Genomic DNA, 13,504 nt, shown 5'->3' on the forward strand with positions numbered 1-13,504 from the left:
GAAACACCCTGATGATACTTTCCTAATCCCATCCCTGAAAAGTATTACATGTTCCTCATCATCTGATTCACCAAAGGCCTCCATATAGCTTCATAGTTAGCCAGAATATTTTCATCTGGAAATTCCTTGGCGAGTGTTTCACAAGTTTTCTCTATTTCAAAACCACTAAGTTGAACTTCCTAGTCTTGTTCTTCTCCATTTTCAATATTGGCTAAGGTGTTCACCACATTGGGATCCTCGGCTACTATAATCACCTTCCCATCATGAATGAATTTCATTTTCCAATGGAGACTAGAGGATACTACCTTCGTCTGATGTAACCAAGGCCTTCCCAAGAGCATGTTGAAAGATGTTGGTGTATTAATGATCTGGAAATCAATATCAAACTTCACTAGGCCAATCAATACTGCGATGGTGAGGATGCCAAGGATTTTCCTCTTGGTGTTGTCATATGCCTATATGGTTTGGTTTGACAACCTCATCTCTTCCAATTTGATGCAAATACTCTTTTCCAATCTCAAGGGTAGAACATTTAAAGTAGACCCATTGTCAATGAGAATCTTGGGAACCACCATGTCAAGAGTCCGAGAACATCAATAACTCTACCGTATAAGTTGCCCCTACTATGTGTGAGAGATGCACCGGATCTATCCCGAATGGCACTTGCACATTGGTGAGAGACTTCAAGACTGCTACACGGTGTGTGGGGGAGGCCATCAACAATCCCCAAATCAAGATATTAGCTTGGGACTTCTTAAGCTGAGCCAAGACTAGATTCTCCGGTTCTTTCATCAAGCTACTGGTTCCTGCTTCATTAGTCCTTGACTGTTCTACGGCTAGGGCATTGCCCTTGTAGTCTCTTCCACTTCAAGTTTCCATCACATTGGAAGGTTTCTTCATGATGATCTCTGTAGGATTACACTCTTCATCATCACTATTTGTTTTGGTAATGATTCCTACTATAGGATCATCCTCTTCCTTTGATTCTTCTTCCTTACTTGGGGTGGGAAGTGAAGGTCCTCCACAAATGTCAAGGGCCCTGGCTCACACCTTCTTGACTGCATTGGAAAGCCGTGCAACTGCTATATCCACCATTTCTACAAGTGTGGCATGTCCCCCTATTTTTTCAAGGATTCTCAACTGCTCGATATAGCATTGTTCACTGATGGCTACTTCACCTAACATTTGTTCAAACTCATCAACCTTGAGTTTGATGTCAATCAAATGATTATAGACATAAGCCATGTGTTCTGCTATAGGAATTCCTTTAACTTCAAAAGTGATCTTATTTCCTTCACTATCTTCTGAATCTGAAGTTGGATCTTCCCCTTCCATGTGAATTGTGAATGCTGACTGAATAACATCTGTGGGATCAACCATCGGGTCATCCTCACCAATTGCATATACTGAATATCCTCCCAGATCTCTCGGTGAATAGTACCCTGATTCATCATCTTTATTATTATTATCCCAAGGCCCCTAGTAGTCATCCCAGTTCAGGTACTCATCATCACCTTGAGACTCAGAGTCATCTCTGTCATTCTCATCTTCGCTCTCATCCTTGTCATTATCCTCTGTGTCACTCCCTATATGGATTAGGGAGATGTGCTGTTTAATTCGTTCTCCCAGTGCCAATGCCATTACTACTCTGAGGAGATCATCAGTGACTTCTTCAATTGTCTTTGGATTATCTTTCTAAGGCACAGTGGGCTGAATCATAGAAGTAGGATCATTATCTTGGTCTTCCCCTAAGACATTCACTGAACCCGTTGACGAAGTCATCTTTGGTGAATCCGGTAAGTTGAGCATATCTTTCCAACTGTATCAACCAATCCATCCTTCCTTTGGATTATCCATCGATCCTTGGGAATGTGTCTGATATGAAGGTGATGAGGGATACAAAGAGGGATGGTATTATGTGAGAGGTAGAACATGAAGATTGGGGGTGATAAGATGAGCAAATTCCTTCTCCTTGATAATATGGTGAAGGTCGATGATATGGTGGAGGATGATAATGTGGTGGAGATTGGTAATATGGTGGAGGTTGGTAATATGGTGAAGGTTGGAGGTATGGTACGGTGGATCCCCTTGTTGATGATGAAGGAGGGATAGCGGATACCTGATCTTCTGGCTTCTCCTCCAAGGATTCTTCTCTTTTGGGAGTTTTTATAGCCTTAACCCTTCGACTTATAGCTCTCCTATAAGTGCAGACATTCATGTGATTCTTCCGAGCTCTAGGTGTGATCAACTGAGTGGGATCACTCTTTATTATCTCTTTGTCTAGGTTGTTCACATGATCATAGAACAGGAGCTGACAAAATTTCTTATCCAACTGATACATATGAATAGCCCTTCGGAAGGAGTTGCACTCCTTTTGACAAGCATCCTTAATGAGAACATTGACGTGCCCTACCGATTTCGGAGGAAGAGACAATTTCTGCACAAGAAAGAACATGTTTCTCCACTCAACACACCTCTCCTCTTGATATTTCTTGGCATCCTTAATAAAATGGGTTGGATCATAGAACCGAGGGTCCCAATTTTTCCAGTCACTTATTGTTGCCAAAAGATTGATGGTTCCATGGTCTAGGAGTGGGTTGGTATTGGCATTAGAAGATTGCTTGACCTTGACTTTATTAGTCCTATTGTCTACCAAGTCCTGAATTGCATGTTGAAGACCCAAGCATCTTTCAGTGTTGTGCCCCTTCTGAGTGTGGTAAGCACAATATTCATGATCTCTATACCAAGATGGGGAGGGTTACTGATTACTCTTGGAGTCACTATCCCTAGCAATCCTTACTTCTTTAGCTTTTCATATACTACTGTCATGAGAATTCCCAAATTAGTGAACTGTGTCCTTGGGCGAGAAGCCTTCTAAGTAGGGGCATCTGCTGGTATCACGAATGGTTGTGAAGAGGTGACAGGTGAGACTGACTGTTTGACCATGCGTACCATGTTTGTTTCGAGACCCTTTCCCCATCCAACTCTGGTGTTCTTTCCTACATCTTGGGAGGATCCTTGATGCTGGGCTTCCCTTAGGATTTTGTTTTCCACAGGTGTACCGGTGGCTATCAAGGCATCAAAATTTTGTAGATGTTGATAGTAAAGGACATCATAATAAGGCTTTGACAAGTTTTCAATCAACATTTCTACTTGCTTTGCTTCTGAAGGTCGATCTGCCATCTTGGTGGCCTTGTCCCTAAACCTCATCAAGAAGGTAATGAATCCTTCTTTAGGCTATTGTCTCAACATCTCAAGCTCCTGATGCTTCACATCCACTTCATTGCTATATGAGTACTGCTTGGTGAAGGCTTTCACCACTGTTGTCCAATTCTAAGTTTGGGAAGACTCCAACTGGGTGAGCGACCTTAGGGCTGGTCCTAATAGGATTAATATGAAGGCTTGCCTCATCTAGTTGTCTGCAAGTTGTCATGACTTGGCGATGCTGAGAAAGACTTTGAGATGAGCCTTGGGGTCCCCTGACCCATCGAATCTATCAGTCTGCCATTTGAACTTCTCGGGGATCCTTGCCCCGGAAAAGAAAATCATTTCATCAAAATCCACTGTTTGGCTTTCTGAACTCTTTACTGTTCAGAGCATACTTTCCAATTTCTACAATTGCTCCCTAACTTTTCTTTCTCTCTTAGTCTCTGGACGTTCCATTCGGATGTGTGCCACAAACACTTTTTCCTAATCTTCAATCACTACCCTAGGAGAAGGGACCCTGGAATAGGTCCCCCATTGAACATTTGGATGGGTAGGTGAAACTCCTCTCTAACCAAATTGTAATACCCTAGTTCTAAAACCCGGTCTGATTACACGGTTGACCCAGTTTAACCATGCAGGACCCAAACCGGAGAGAGTTAAGGCGGGTTCCTTATGGACTATGATGGCAAGGGTGACCTTGAACACCGGCTGGTTAGACAAGTCCAAGTCAGTGCCAGAGGAGACGGGGGTACCCAAGCCGTGTACATACACATATCATAAGGCCATATACGGATAAAGCAGGTATGTAATCGTATTCTAAAGCGCATACGTATAATATACTTTATGCCAAGAGGGTGATTCGTGCCGAGAGTCGAATCCCATTAAAATCCCACTTGTTGGCCAATTTTCGGCTCTCAGGTGGGCGGTCACAGGTGGGCGCATCCGCCCACCTGAGTGACCCACCCATTTGGTTACTTAGTTATTTTAGAAAGTATAAATAGCATTTATGGGTTTTCCATTTTCTCATTTATGACACTCGGACGTTTGGTGAGAAGAGTAAAGAGGAGAGAGAAAAGAAGGGAAAGAAGAGGAAAAGAGAAGGAAGAGGAAGAAGGGATGTATTTCAGCAGTGTCGAGGTTTGATCTTCCCATTCCGACGCCGGAAGAGTGATCTCCAATACGAGATCTACGCTTAGAGGTGAGCAAAGGCTAGGTTTCTTAAACTTTCACCATACCCAAGTAAAACCCTTGATCTGGGTAGAGTTTCTTGAGGTCTTGTAAATCCCCCTTGAGATGATGAATCTAAGGTCTAATAGATGATCTATGTGTTGATTTTGAAGGATTTGAAGAAGTGCTTACAAGGTTGGCAAAAGCATTGGTGATTTGAAGTGATTTTGGGGTTTGAAGGAGTTCTTGAGCAAAGAAGGTAAGATGGATTTCCATCCCTTAAATCTAACCTAGATCTAGGTTAGAACCATCTTGTGAGACCTTGAATGTGTGGAGAATGGGTTGGGAAGAGCCCCATTTGATTCACCAAAGGTTGGGGAAGGTTTCAGGCTAAAACGGCATTTTCCAGCCAAGACCGGTGGGCCAAGACCGGTGGGCCAAATGGCCCGCCTGAGGGCACCGGCCTGAGAGGGCAAACCCTCAGGGCCAACCGGTAGGCCCAATCGGTGGGCCAACCGGTGGACCGACCTACCCGTCTATCACGACCGGTGGGTCTGACTGGTGGGTCATGACAGGTGGGCTGTTCGACCCACCCGAGAGGCTCCCAACGTGATTTTTACGTCCGAACGGACCCAAAATGGACGTGCGACTTTATTTTAGGATTATAAATATGATTTTGTCATTGGATCGTGTTAATTTTGATCCTAAGGTGGTGAAATACTAACCCCGGTCACTTATGATAGGTTCATCAAATCTTACGTTTCTCGCACCGGATCTCACTCGTACTAAGCGTGAGTCCTTGTACACTACAGGTAAGTGGGGAGAGGACGTTTCGCCTTATTTTAAGGCTTTTTGTGCATCATTCCATTGTATCTAGATTAGCCATGTCATCATAAAAATTCTATGTAGCTTAGCCATCCTCACATTATCTTATTCCATGTGTGTTGTGATTATTTTCTCAATGTTAAATGATGATGTGCTTATGAGATGAATGTTGACATCATTATGCAAAATGCATTAATAGACTAGATGCCATAGTCGGCTTGGAAACGAGTGCATTGGTGGCTCGTGGAATGGGACGCAGAGGCACTATGCAATCGTACTATGTCATATAGGAGCATGCGGTGTAGGATTATCACCTTCCGGTGCTACGACCCTTCCCAAAGGGGTTGAGGTGTTGGGTTACCATTTAGGGGGAAGCAGTGGTCGAGGTTGTCAGGTCACTGTGGCGGTTAGACATACGCCCGGTTGGTCATTAGGACAGTCGGCAACCCCGGTGGTATATTCAAGAGGGCCAATCGTACTGCTTTTAAATTGCTGGAGTCAGCACCTTTATTTCTGTCATTTACTTTATGTTGAGAGCCAGTGGTCAGCATGTTTTACTTTTTCGACTACTCACGGTGGGCCTTCTCCGACAGCCCTATGGGCGTATCGCGGGATGGAGTTCGTGGCTCGTACCCGGAGTATACGCGCACTGTGGTTGTAGTAGCACTAAACCAAAGACTTAGTAATGTTGTTTAGGTGGATATGATTAAAAATGAATTGCATAGCATATAGTGCATATGGTTGTGATTTGTTGTATAGACTGTTGTGTGGTCTTTCTTTTCACTTACTGAGCTAGTGAGCTCATCCCACGTGTGCACCTCTTTTAGATGATTTTGTAGGTCATCAACCTGAAGAGTATGGGTCGGGCCCCATAACTGAATTCCCTGAAGAGGATTGGTGGGTCCCCGAGGAATTAGAGCATGACACGGATTGCTCGTGCGAGGGCTATGCTACAGGACTGCAGCTCTGATGCCGAGCTGAGCCTAACTGTTGATATCGAGCTGAGCTCTTCTTCTGATACTGAGCTGAGCTCTACCTTTTGATACCGAGCTGGGCTTTACCTTTGATGCCGAGCTGAGCTCTACTTTTGATACCGAGATGAGCTGTACCCTTTGTGTTTTCGATGATCCCTTTTTTGTACTTGATATGTAAATTGTATTCTTTTGTGTAAATATCATGCCTGCAGGCCCACATGTTCTTAACTATGTATTATAATTTGGGTATCAAGTATAATGGGAATATTTACAGGTAAATTTAAGCCTTCTGCTGAACTGATGAACACTTTCTTAGTTGTGTATGATGTGGTTGGATACTGTATCAGATGGTCCTGGTAGGGTTGGGTTAACCGTTGTTAACCTGGTCACCGGTCCGGTTCTATGTGAACGGGGTGTGACAACGGTGGTATCAGAGCGTGATGCTCTATTCCACTCACAGCATACCATTAGACCCCATAGAGTCTATAATAGGAAATGGGATTGGGTTAATGTAAAAACTTTAAAGAGTTAAAATCCAAAGAAAGAAAGTAATAAAAATGGTTGCATTCAGATATTGCATTCATGGCATGCGTGAGAGAAAATGAAAGGTTAATTAATTGATGTCATAACCCATCGAGTATGAGTTTAACGAAATTTCGACAGCATAACGGCGCAAAACGAGATTTCCAAAAATTTTTCACACAAACACCTGATAAACAACTGATATATATACATCAATAATTATAATTAACAAAAGACACCACAACTAAACTACACAAGTATTCAAATATATAAATTCACCACAAACCACCATCAAAACACATCACCCCACAAATAAGTCCAGTTACAAAGAAAGTACAAAGAATGAGAAAAGAAAGAAAAAAATACAATAAGATCAATAAAATGAAACAGGTGAGAAGCTGGTGTGGACGAGCTAAGTCATCACTGATCATCATCATCGTCATCGTCCAATACTACTACTCCGTTCACCTAAGGTCTAGAGTTAACGTTGAGTTGATGGTCGTAGTAGTCAAACCTTGAGTTCACCAGTTGTACATCCCTCCGAAGTCGGCCAAAATCTGTTGAAATGGCATTGGCCGTTGTATCCAAGTCCTGGCCCAGTGTGAGAAAGGAATTCTCCAAAGTAGCCTGCCTCTCCAGGATGCGTTCCTCCCTAGAAGCACTCTCCTCCAGTCTTCTTAACATCTGATCTTGCCCGTCCTTCAAAGCCCTCATAGTAGACATCATGCCCTCAAAATCATATGCACCACTCCCATGTGGTGGGGCTCTCTGCTGTGGGCCTGCAGCTCTAGTGAAGCCAGGATCAGCACCTCTCGACTCCTGAGGTATCTCCTAAACGATGTCCTCGTCCACAAAATCCTCCTCCCCACCCTGAGGAACATAGTCCTCATCCTCCTCACTAGACTCCTCCTCCATGGGAACATCCTCCCTAGGGGCAGCCCTCCTGTCCCTACCTCTCTGAGCTCCTGCTCTCTGAGGTACATCCATAAGAGTGTGGAGACCCATCCTCAATAGATTTCCCCTGTCGAACTTGTCCACTGGAGTCTTCCCCTCCTCACCACTCAGGTCCACTCCGAAGAACTCAAAGATCCTAGTGAGGATCCTGCCATATGGAAACCCTCCATCCTCGGGTGAGAAGTATGGTGCTCCATGGTCTTGAGGATGACGTAAGGCAAGCACAAGTGCTCATCACCCCCCTCTAAAGCCTTATACATGTAGAAGGCTAAGAAGGCTGCCATGAAGCCCACCTGGTTCCGGTGACCTCCTCTGGGGAGCAAGTTGAACTGGACCAAACGGGCAAACACACGAGCCTCTGGGTAAAATGATGTCTCGGAATCCAGACGCTCACTGCTGCCACAGATGGTCTCATAGATGTGGTACGGCGTCTCCAAACTCATGAACGGGCCCATGGGCTTACTCTTGGAAGGACTGTAGAAACGGTGCCCAGCTGAAGAGATACCTAAAATACTAGCCAGGGTGTCCACGGTCAGCTGAATGTCCACCCCCTTCACCATACTAATTATCGCGTACTCTCCGTACTGGTAGGAAACCTCCAGGTTGTAGTAGAACCTACGAACCAACTGCTCGTAGCACGGACGGTCTATGTGGAGGATAGATTGCCAGCCCAGTGCTGTGAACCTCTCCTGAAGCTGAATCTTATGGAAGTCGTCAACTACCACAGTCTTTTCCATCATTACAGACCTCTTCAGGAAGGCCTACCAGTTGGTTGCTGCCTCTGAACAGCGAAAGAGTTCCTCATCGTAGTCGGAAGGATCCAAATGGGCAGGTCCGGGTCGCCTTGTGTGAGGGGCTGGAGAACTAGTCCCCGTACTCTTCCATTTAGAAGCGGTGGTCTTACGCCGAGTGCCAGAGGATGCGGGCTCTTTGCCTTTGCGAGAAGACATCCTAGCAAGAAAAGAGGAAAAAAGGGTGAGTAAGGGAAAAAGGAGTAACAAAGGGAATAAATAGATGGGTGAGCAAAAAGAGGGAGCCCCAAAACCCAATTCTCGCAAAATAGAAAATGTGACAAGTGAAGAATGATAAGAGTCTATGGATGAAATGCATGGTAAGTGACAAGACAGAAGTTATGGCAAAATAGAAAAGTGACAAGAGGCATATAAAGCATGACAATTAAGGAATGGAAAAAAAAAACCCAATTCTCAAGGTGCAAGTCCAATCTAAGAAAAAGTTTAAAAGACTCACAATAGAGGAAAGCTTGAAGCTACAGGTCTAAGATTGAAATGCCATCGTAGTGCAATCAAGAATATGCAAAAACATATACTAATATGCTATTGAGGTCCACAAATACGAAAGGATGTAAAGAGAATCAATGAAACCCAACACAAAAAGATGGATTTTCATGGGAAGAAATGGGATTTCAAACATAAGGGACTTTCTATGATCTCTACAGCATGTTAAGTACAAATCAAACATAAGGCATTGCATTTAAGTTATTAATTGGGAAGAAAATAGCAGAAATTGAAGAAATCCCCAAATTTGAGAAAACTAGGGCACGGTTGGGGTTTTCTCTCAAAAAGTGGGAAGTAAATCCTAAAACTAGAAACAAATCATAGAGAGAACATCACATTCACATGAAATCACTGTTCTATGGAAAGAAACACAAAAAGGAATTGAGATTGAAGACTACTCATGAGTTCTACCCCCAAAATGCAAGTTCTGAGAAGAAAATGAGGAAGGAACTTACTTGTAAGTAGAGGGGTTGAATCGTCCCAAAACCGACGGATCGTTGAGTGAGATCACGAGTGGAAGCGTCAAGAAGCTCTCCAAAATTGCCTGAGAGAGAGAGAGTGAGAGAGAGAGAAAGATGGGAGAAACAAGAGGAATAGGGGCTTAAAAGCCCTATTCGTTTTTCCCGCTCGGGTAGGACCGGCTAGCCAACCAGCCCACCGATGTCAGCCCGTCAGTTAAAGATTTGGACTGGTGGGCCGACCGACGGCCCAACCAACCCGCCGATGGCAGCCCGCCGGTTGAGAGAAAACTTGAAAAAAAGGATTATTATTATTATTATTATTAATATAATAATAATAATTATTATTATTAATATATTAATAATAATAATTATTATTATTATTATTAATATAATAATAATAATAATAATAATAATTATTATTATTAATATAATAATAATAATTATTATTATTATAATAATATGTTATAGTCAAGTGGGACCATTGTCATACTTGCTAAAGCACTAGCCCTGTATTTTTGGAATTAAGTTGCGGTTAGTTGCAAACTATCATACACTATATACCCTGCATGTTGGCCTATAATTATGTGTCGATATCAATTCTATGGTGTTTAACCAATGTGGTGTATGATATGTTCCAGGTACAGGGATACGATGGTACGTACTAGATCCGGTAGCAATGCACGAGGTACCTCGCGAGGTCCTTGTCCGGTCGGTCGACCATCGAATCCCAGAAGGTCCCGCTCTATGGGGCAAACCTCACTTCCACAACCTCCAGAGACCTTTGGTCAGGGTGGGGCACAAGAGGACCCACCTATGACTACACTTCCGAACCCTCCACCGGTTATTACTCCGGGGGATGTTGCTACCATAATTCAACGATCACAATAGGCTTTGTAGCAATAAATGCTTCAGCAACAGCAAGCATTTATGACTGCTATTCAACAACAATTGGACCTTTCTCAAACAGGTCAACCTCCCCGGATACTTACTCCATAGGACCCGCCTATAGGGTCTGGTACGGGGCCACAAGTGGGAGGTACACCTCCAATTCCGCCATTCAGTATTCCCCCATATATGGTGCACCCTCCATACCCTTACTATCCAGCTTATGCTCCTAATTACTAGCCGACGAATAATACGTCAAAGGTAATGGAGTCATTCAAGAGGAACTTACCACCTGTATTCTCTAAGGTGGGGAGTGATCCTCTGGAACCGGACCAGTGGATCCAAGAGCTGGAGAAAATATTTGAGGTGATTGAGTGCACTGATGAACATAAACTCATTTGTGTGGGGTTGCAACTCAAGAAGGAGGCCAACTCTTGGTGGCAAGCCTCTAAGCCCATATTGTTGGCCGCCCATCTGGAACCCACCTAGGAACAGTTCAAGGAGTTGTTCTTGGATAATCATTACCCGCGTAGCTTCAGAGACCGCAAGGAGATGGAATTTATGGCCTTAACTCAAGGAGGTAAGACTATCCTTGAGTACCAATAGCAGTTTGAGAGTTTGTTCCATTTTGCCCCTAGGCATATGAGGACAACTGAAGAGAAGGCTGCAAGATTTCTGAAGGGCCTAAAGGCATCCATTGGGTCTGTACTTGAGGTCTTAGATTTGACCGACTATGGCCTGATTGTGCAGAAGGCTAAGACCATGGAGGATAAGCAGAAGGGAGAACAGTCCCTCACACCTGGACTGTGGAAGAGAACAAATCTATTTCTGGATATGGGCAACTCCTCCAAGACATACCGTGGGTCGTACAGTTCTGGGCCTACATATAGGTAGCCTTATAGGCCATCTGGCTATCCTCCTTGACCGGCTGGTGGTTTGGGCTCTACATCCTTCCGCCCAAACACTAGTGCAGTACCTACAGTTCCAACGCCGCCCTGACCTCCATCTTCAAGGGGTCAAGTGCAGAGGGGCCCCGCCCCAGTTTCGGGGTCTCAGATCCGTTGCTTTAACTGCCATTCCTATGGGCACTATGCAAAAGACTGTCGGGTCAGACCAGCTTTGCCCTCCAGTCAGCCCTCTGCGTACTGACCTCCCTTAACTCGGGGGAATCAACCGCAGGGAAAGATGTATGCCCTATCTGCTGAGGAAGCTGAGGCCAACGCAGAAGTGGTAGCAGGTACATTTTAAATTTAAGAATTTCCTTATGTTAAATATTGATGACCTGCTGAAATTATATGCATTGTTACACTAGGTGTCCTATCTATATCGGGCATACCAGCCTATGTTTTGTTCGATTCAAGAGCTACACATTCATTCGTATCTAAGAGATTTGCTGAGAAACTTGGCATGCCACCCAAGACCCTAGATCATGGGATGATTGTTAGTATGCCTACTGGTAAAGTTACACAGTTGAAGGAGGTGTATGGGCCGTGCCCAGTGGAGATCAGTGGGAAGAAATTGGAGGCACAACTCATTAAGTTCAATATGCAGAATTTCGATGTTATACTGGGCATGGATTGGTTGTCGGCTCATCGAGCTAATGTGATGTGTGCTGAAAAGCTGATTAGGATGACAGATGATGAAGGAAGAGAATTAGTATACCGAGCAGATAAAATGAAACGGGTGAGAAAGGTCCTCATCTCCGCCCTTCAAGCGGTAAAATTGTTGGAAAGTGGATGTCAAGGCTACTTAGCATCGGTACTTGATGTTGATGCAAGGATTACACCTCTAGAAGAGGTAAAGGTGGTTAAAGAGTTTCCCAATGTCTTTCCAGATGATCTGATGCATTTACCGCCTGATAGAGAGTTGGAGTTTGCTATAGACTTGGTTCCTGGAGCAGCTCCAGTGTCTAAAGCCCCATACTGGATGGCACCAGCCAAACTGAAGGAGTTGCAGATGCAGTTGTAGGAATTATTGGAAAAGGGGTTTATTCGCCCCAGTGTTTCACCTTGGGGTGCCCCAGTATTGTTTGTCAAGAAGAAGGATGGCAGCTTGCATATGTGCATCGATTACCGGGAATTAAATAAGCTAATCATTAAGAACTGGTATCCATTGCCACGCATTGATGATTTATTTGACCAACTGCAGGGTGCCAAGGTATTTTCAAAAATAGACCTTAGATCAAGCTATCATCAGCTCATGATAAAGAGCAGCGACATACCCAAGACAACATTCAGGACCCGGTATGGTCACTATGAGTTCCTAGTGTTATCTTTTGGGTTAACCAATGCACCGGCAGCATTCATGGATTTAATGAATCGAGTATTTCACGATGTCCTCGATAAATGGGTAATTATTTTTATTGATGACATCTTGATCTACTCCAAGACAGAAGAGGAGCACACTCAACATTTGAGAATGGTGTTACAGAGGTTTAGAGAACAACGATTGTTTGCCAAATACAGCAAATGTGAATTTTGGCTTAAGCAAGTTGGATTCCTGGGGCACGTAGTGTCTAAGGCCGAAATCGAGGTGGATCCTGATAAGGTGAAAGCAGTAGTAGAGTGGGAAAGCCCTAAAAATGTCACTGAAATTAGAAACTTCTTGGGTTTGGCTGGATATTACCGGCGCATCATTGAAAATTTTACCCGAATCTCAGCACCAATGACTAAATTAACCAAAAAGGGTGTGAAATTCGATTGGGTAGAGGAATGTGAGAAGAGTTTCCAGGAATTGAAGAAGAGGTTGGTGTTGGCCCCTGTGTTGACCATCCCTGAAGGCACAAGTGGAATGACAGTCTACACTGATGCTTCCAAGGTTGGGTTGGGTTGTGTTCTCATGCAACGCGGAAAGGTGATAGCGTATGCTTCCCAGAAACTAAAGGAGTATGAGAAGAACTACCCCACTCATGACTTGGAACTAGCCATAGTCATTTTTGCCCTTAAGATTTGGTGACATTACTTGTATGGGGAGAAGTGCGAGATATACAGTGATCACAAAAGCCTTAAGTACTTTTTCACCCAGAAGGATTTGAACATGTGGCAGAGGAGATGGCTTGAGCTCATGAAGGATTATGACTGCGACATTCAATATCATCCCGGCAAGGCTAATGTAGTGGCAGATGCATTGAGTCAGAAGGCATAGACTATGTCACTCTCATACTTAGCAGTCAGCCCACCACTTGTACAAGAGGCGGCGCTAATGGATGAAGCTC

This window comes from Macadamia integrifolia, unplaced genomic scaffold (assembly GCF_013358625.1).
Source record: "Macadamia integrifolia cultivar HAES 741 unplaced genomic scaffold, SCU_Mint_v3 scaffold1416, whole genome shotgun sequence".
Taxonomy (NCBI): domain Eukaryota; kingdom Viridiplantae; phylum Streptophyta; class Magnoliopsida; order Proteales; family Proteaceae; genus Macadamia; species Macadamia integrifolia.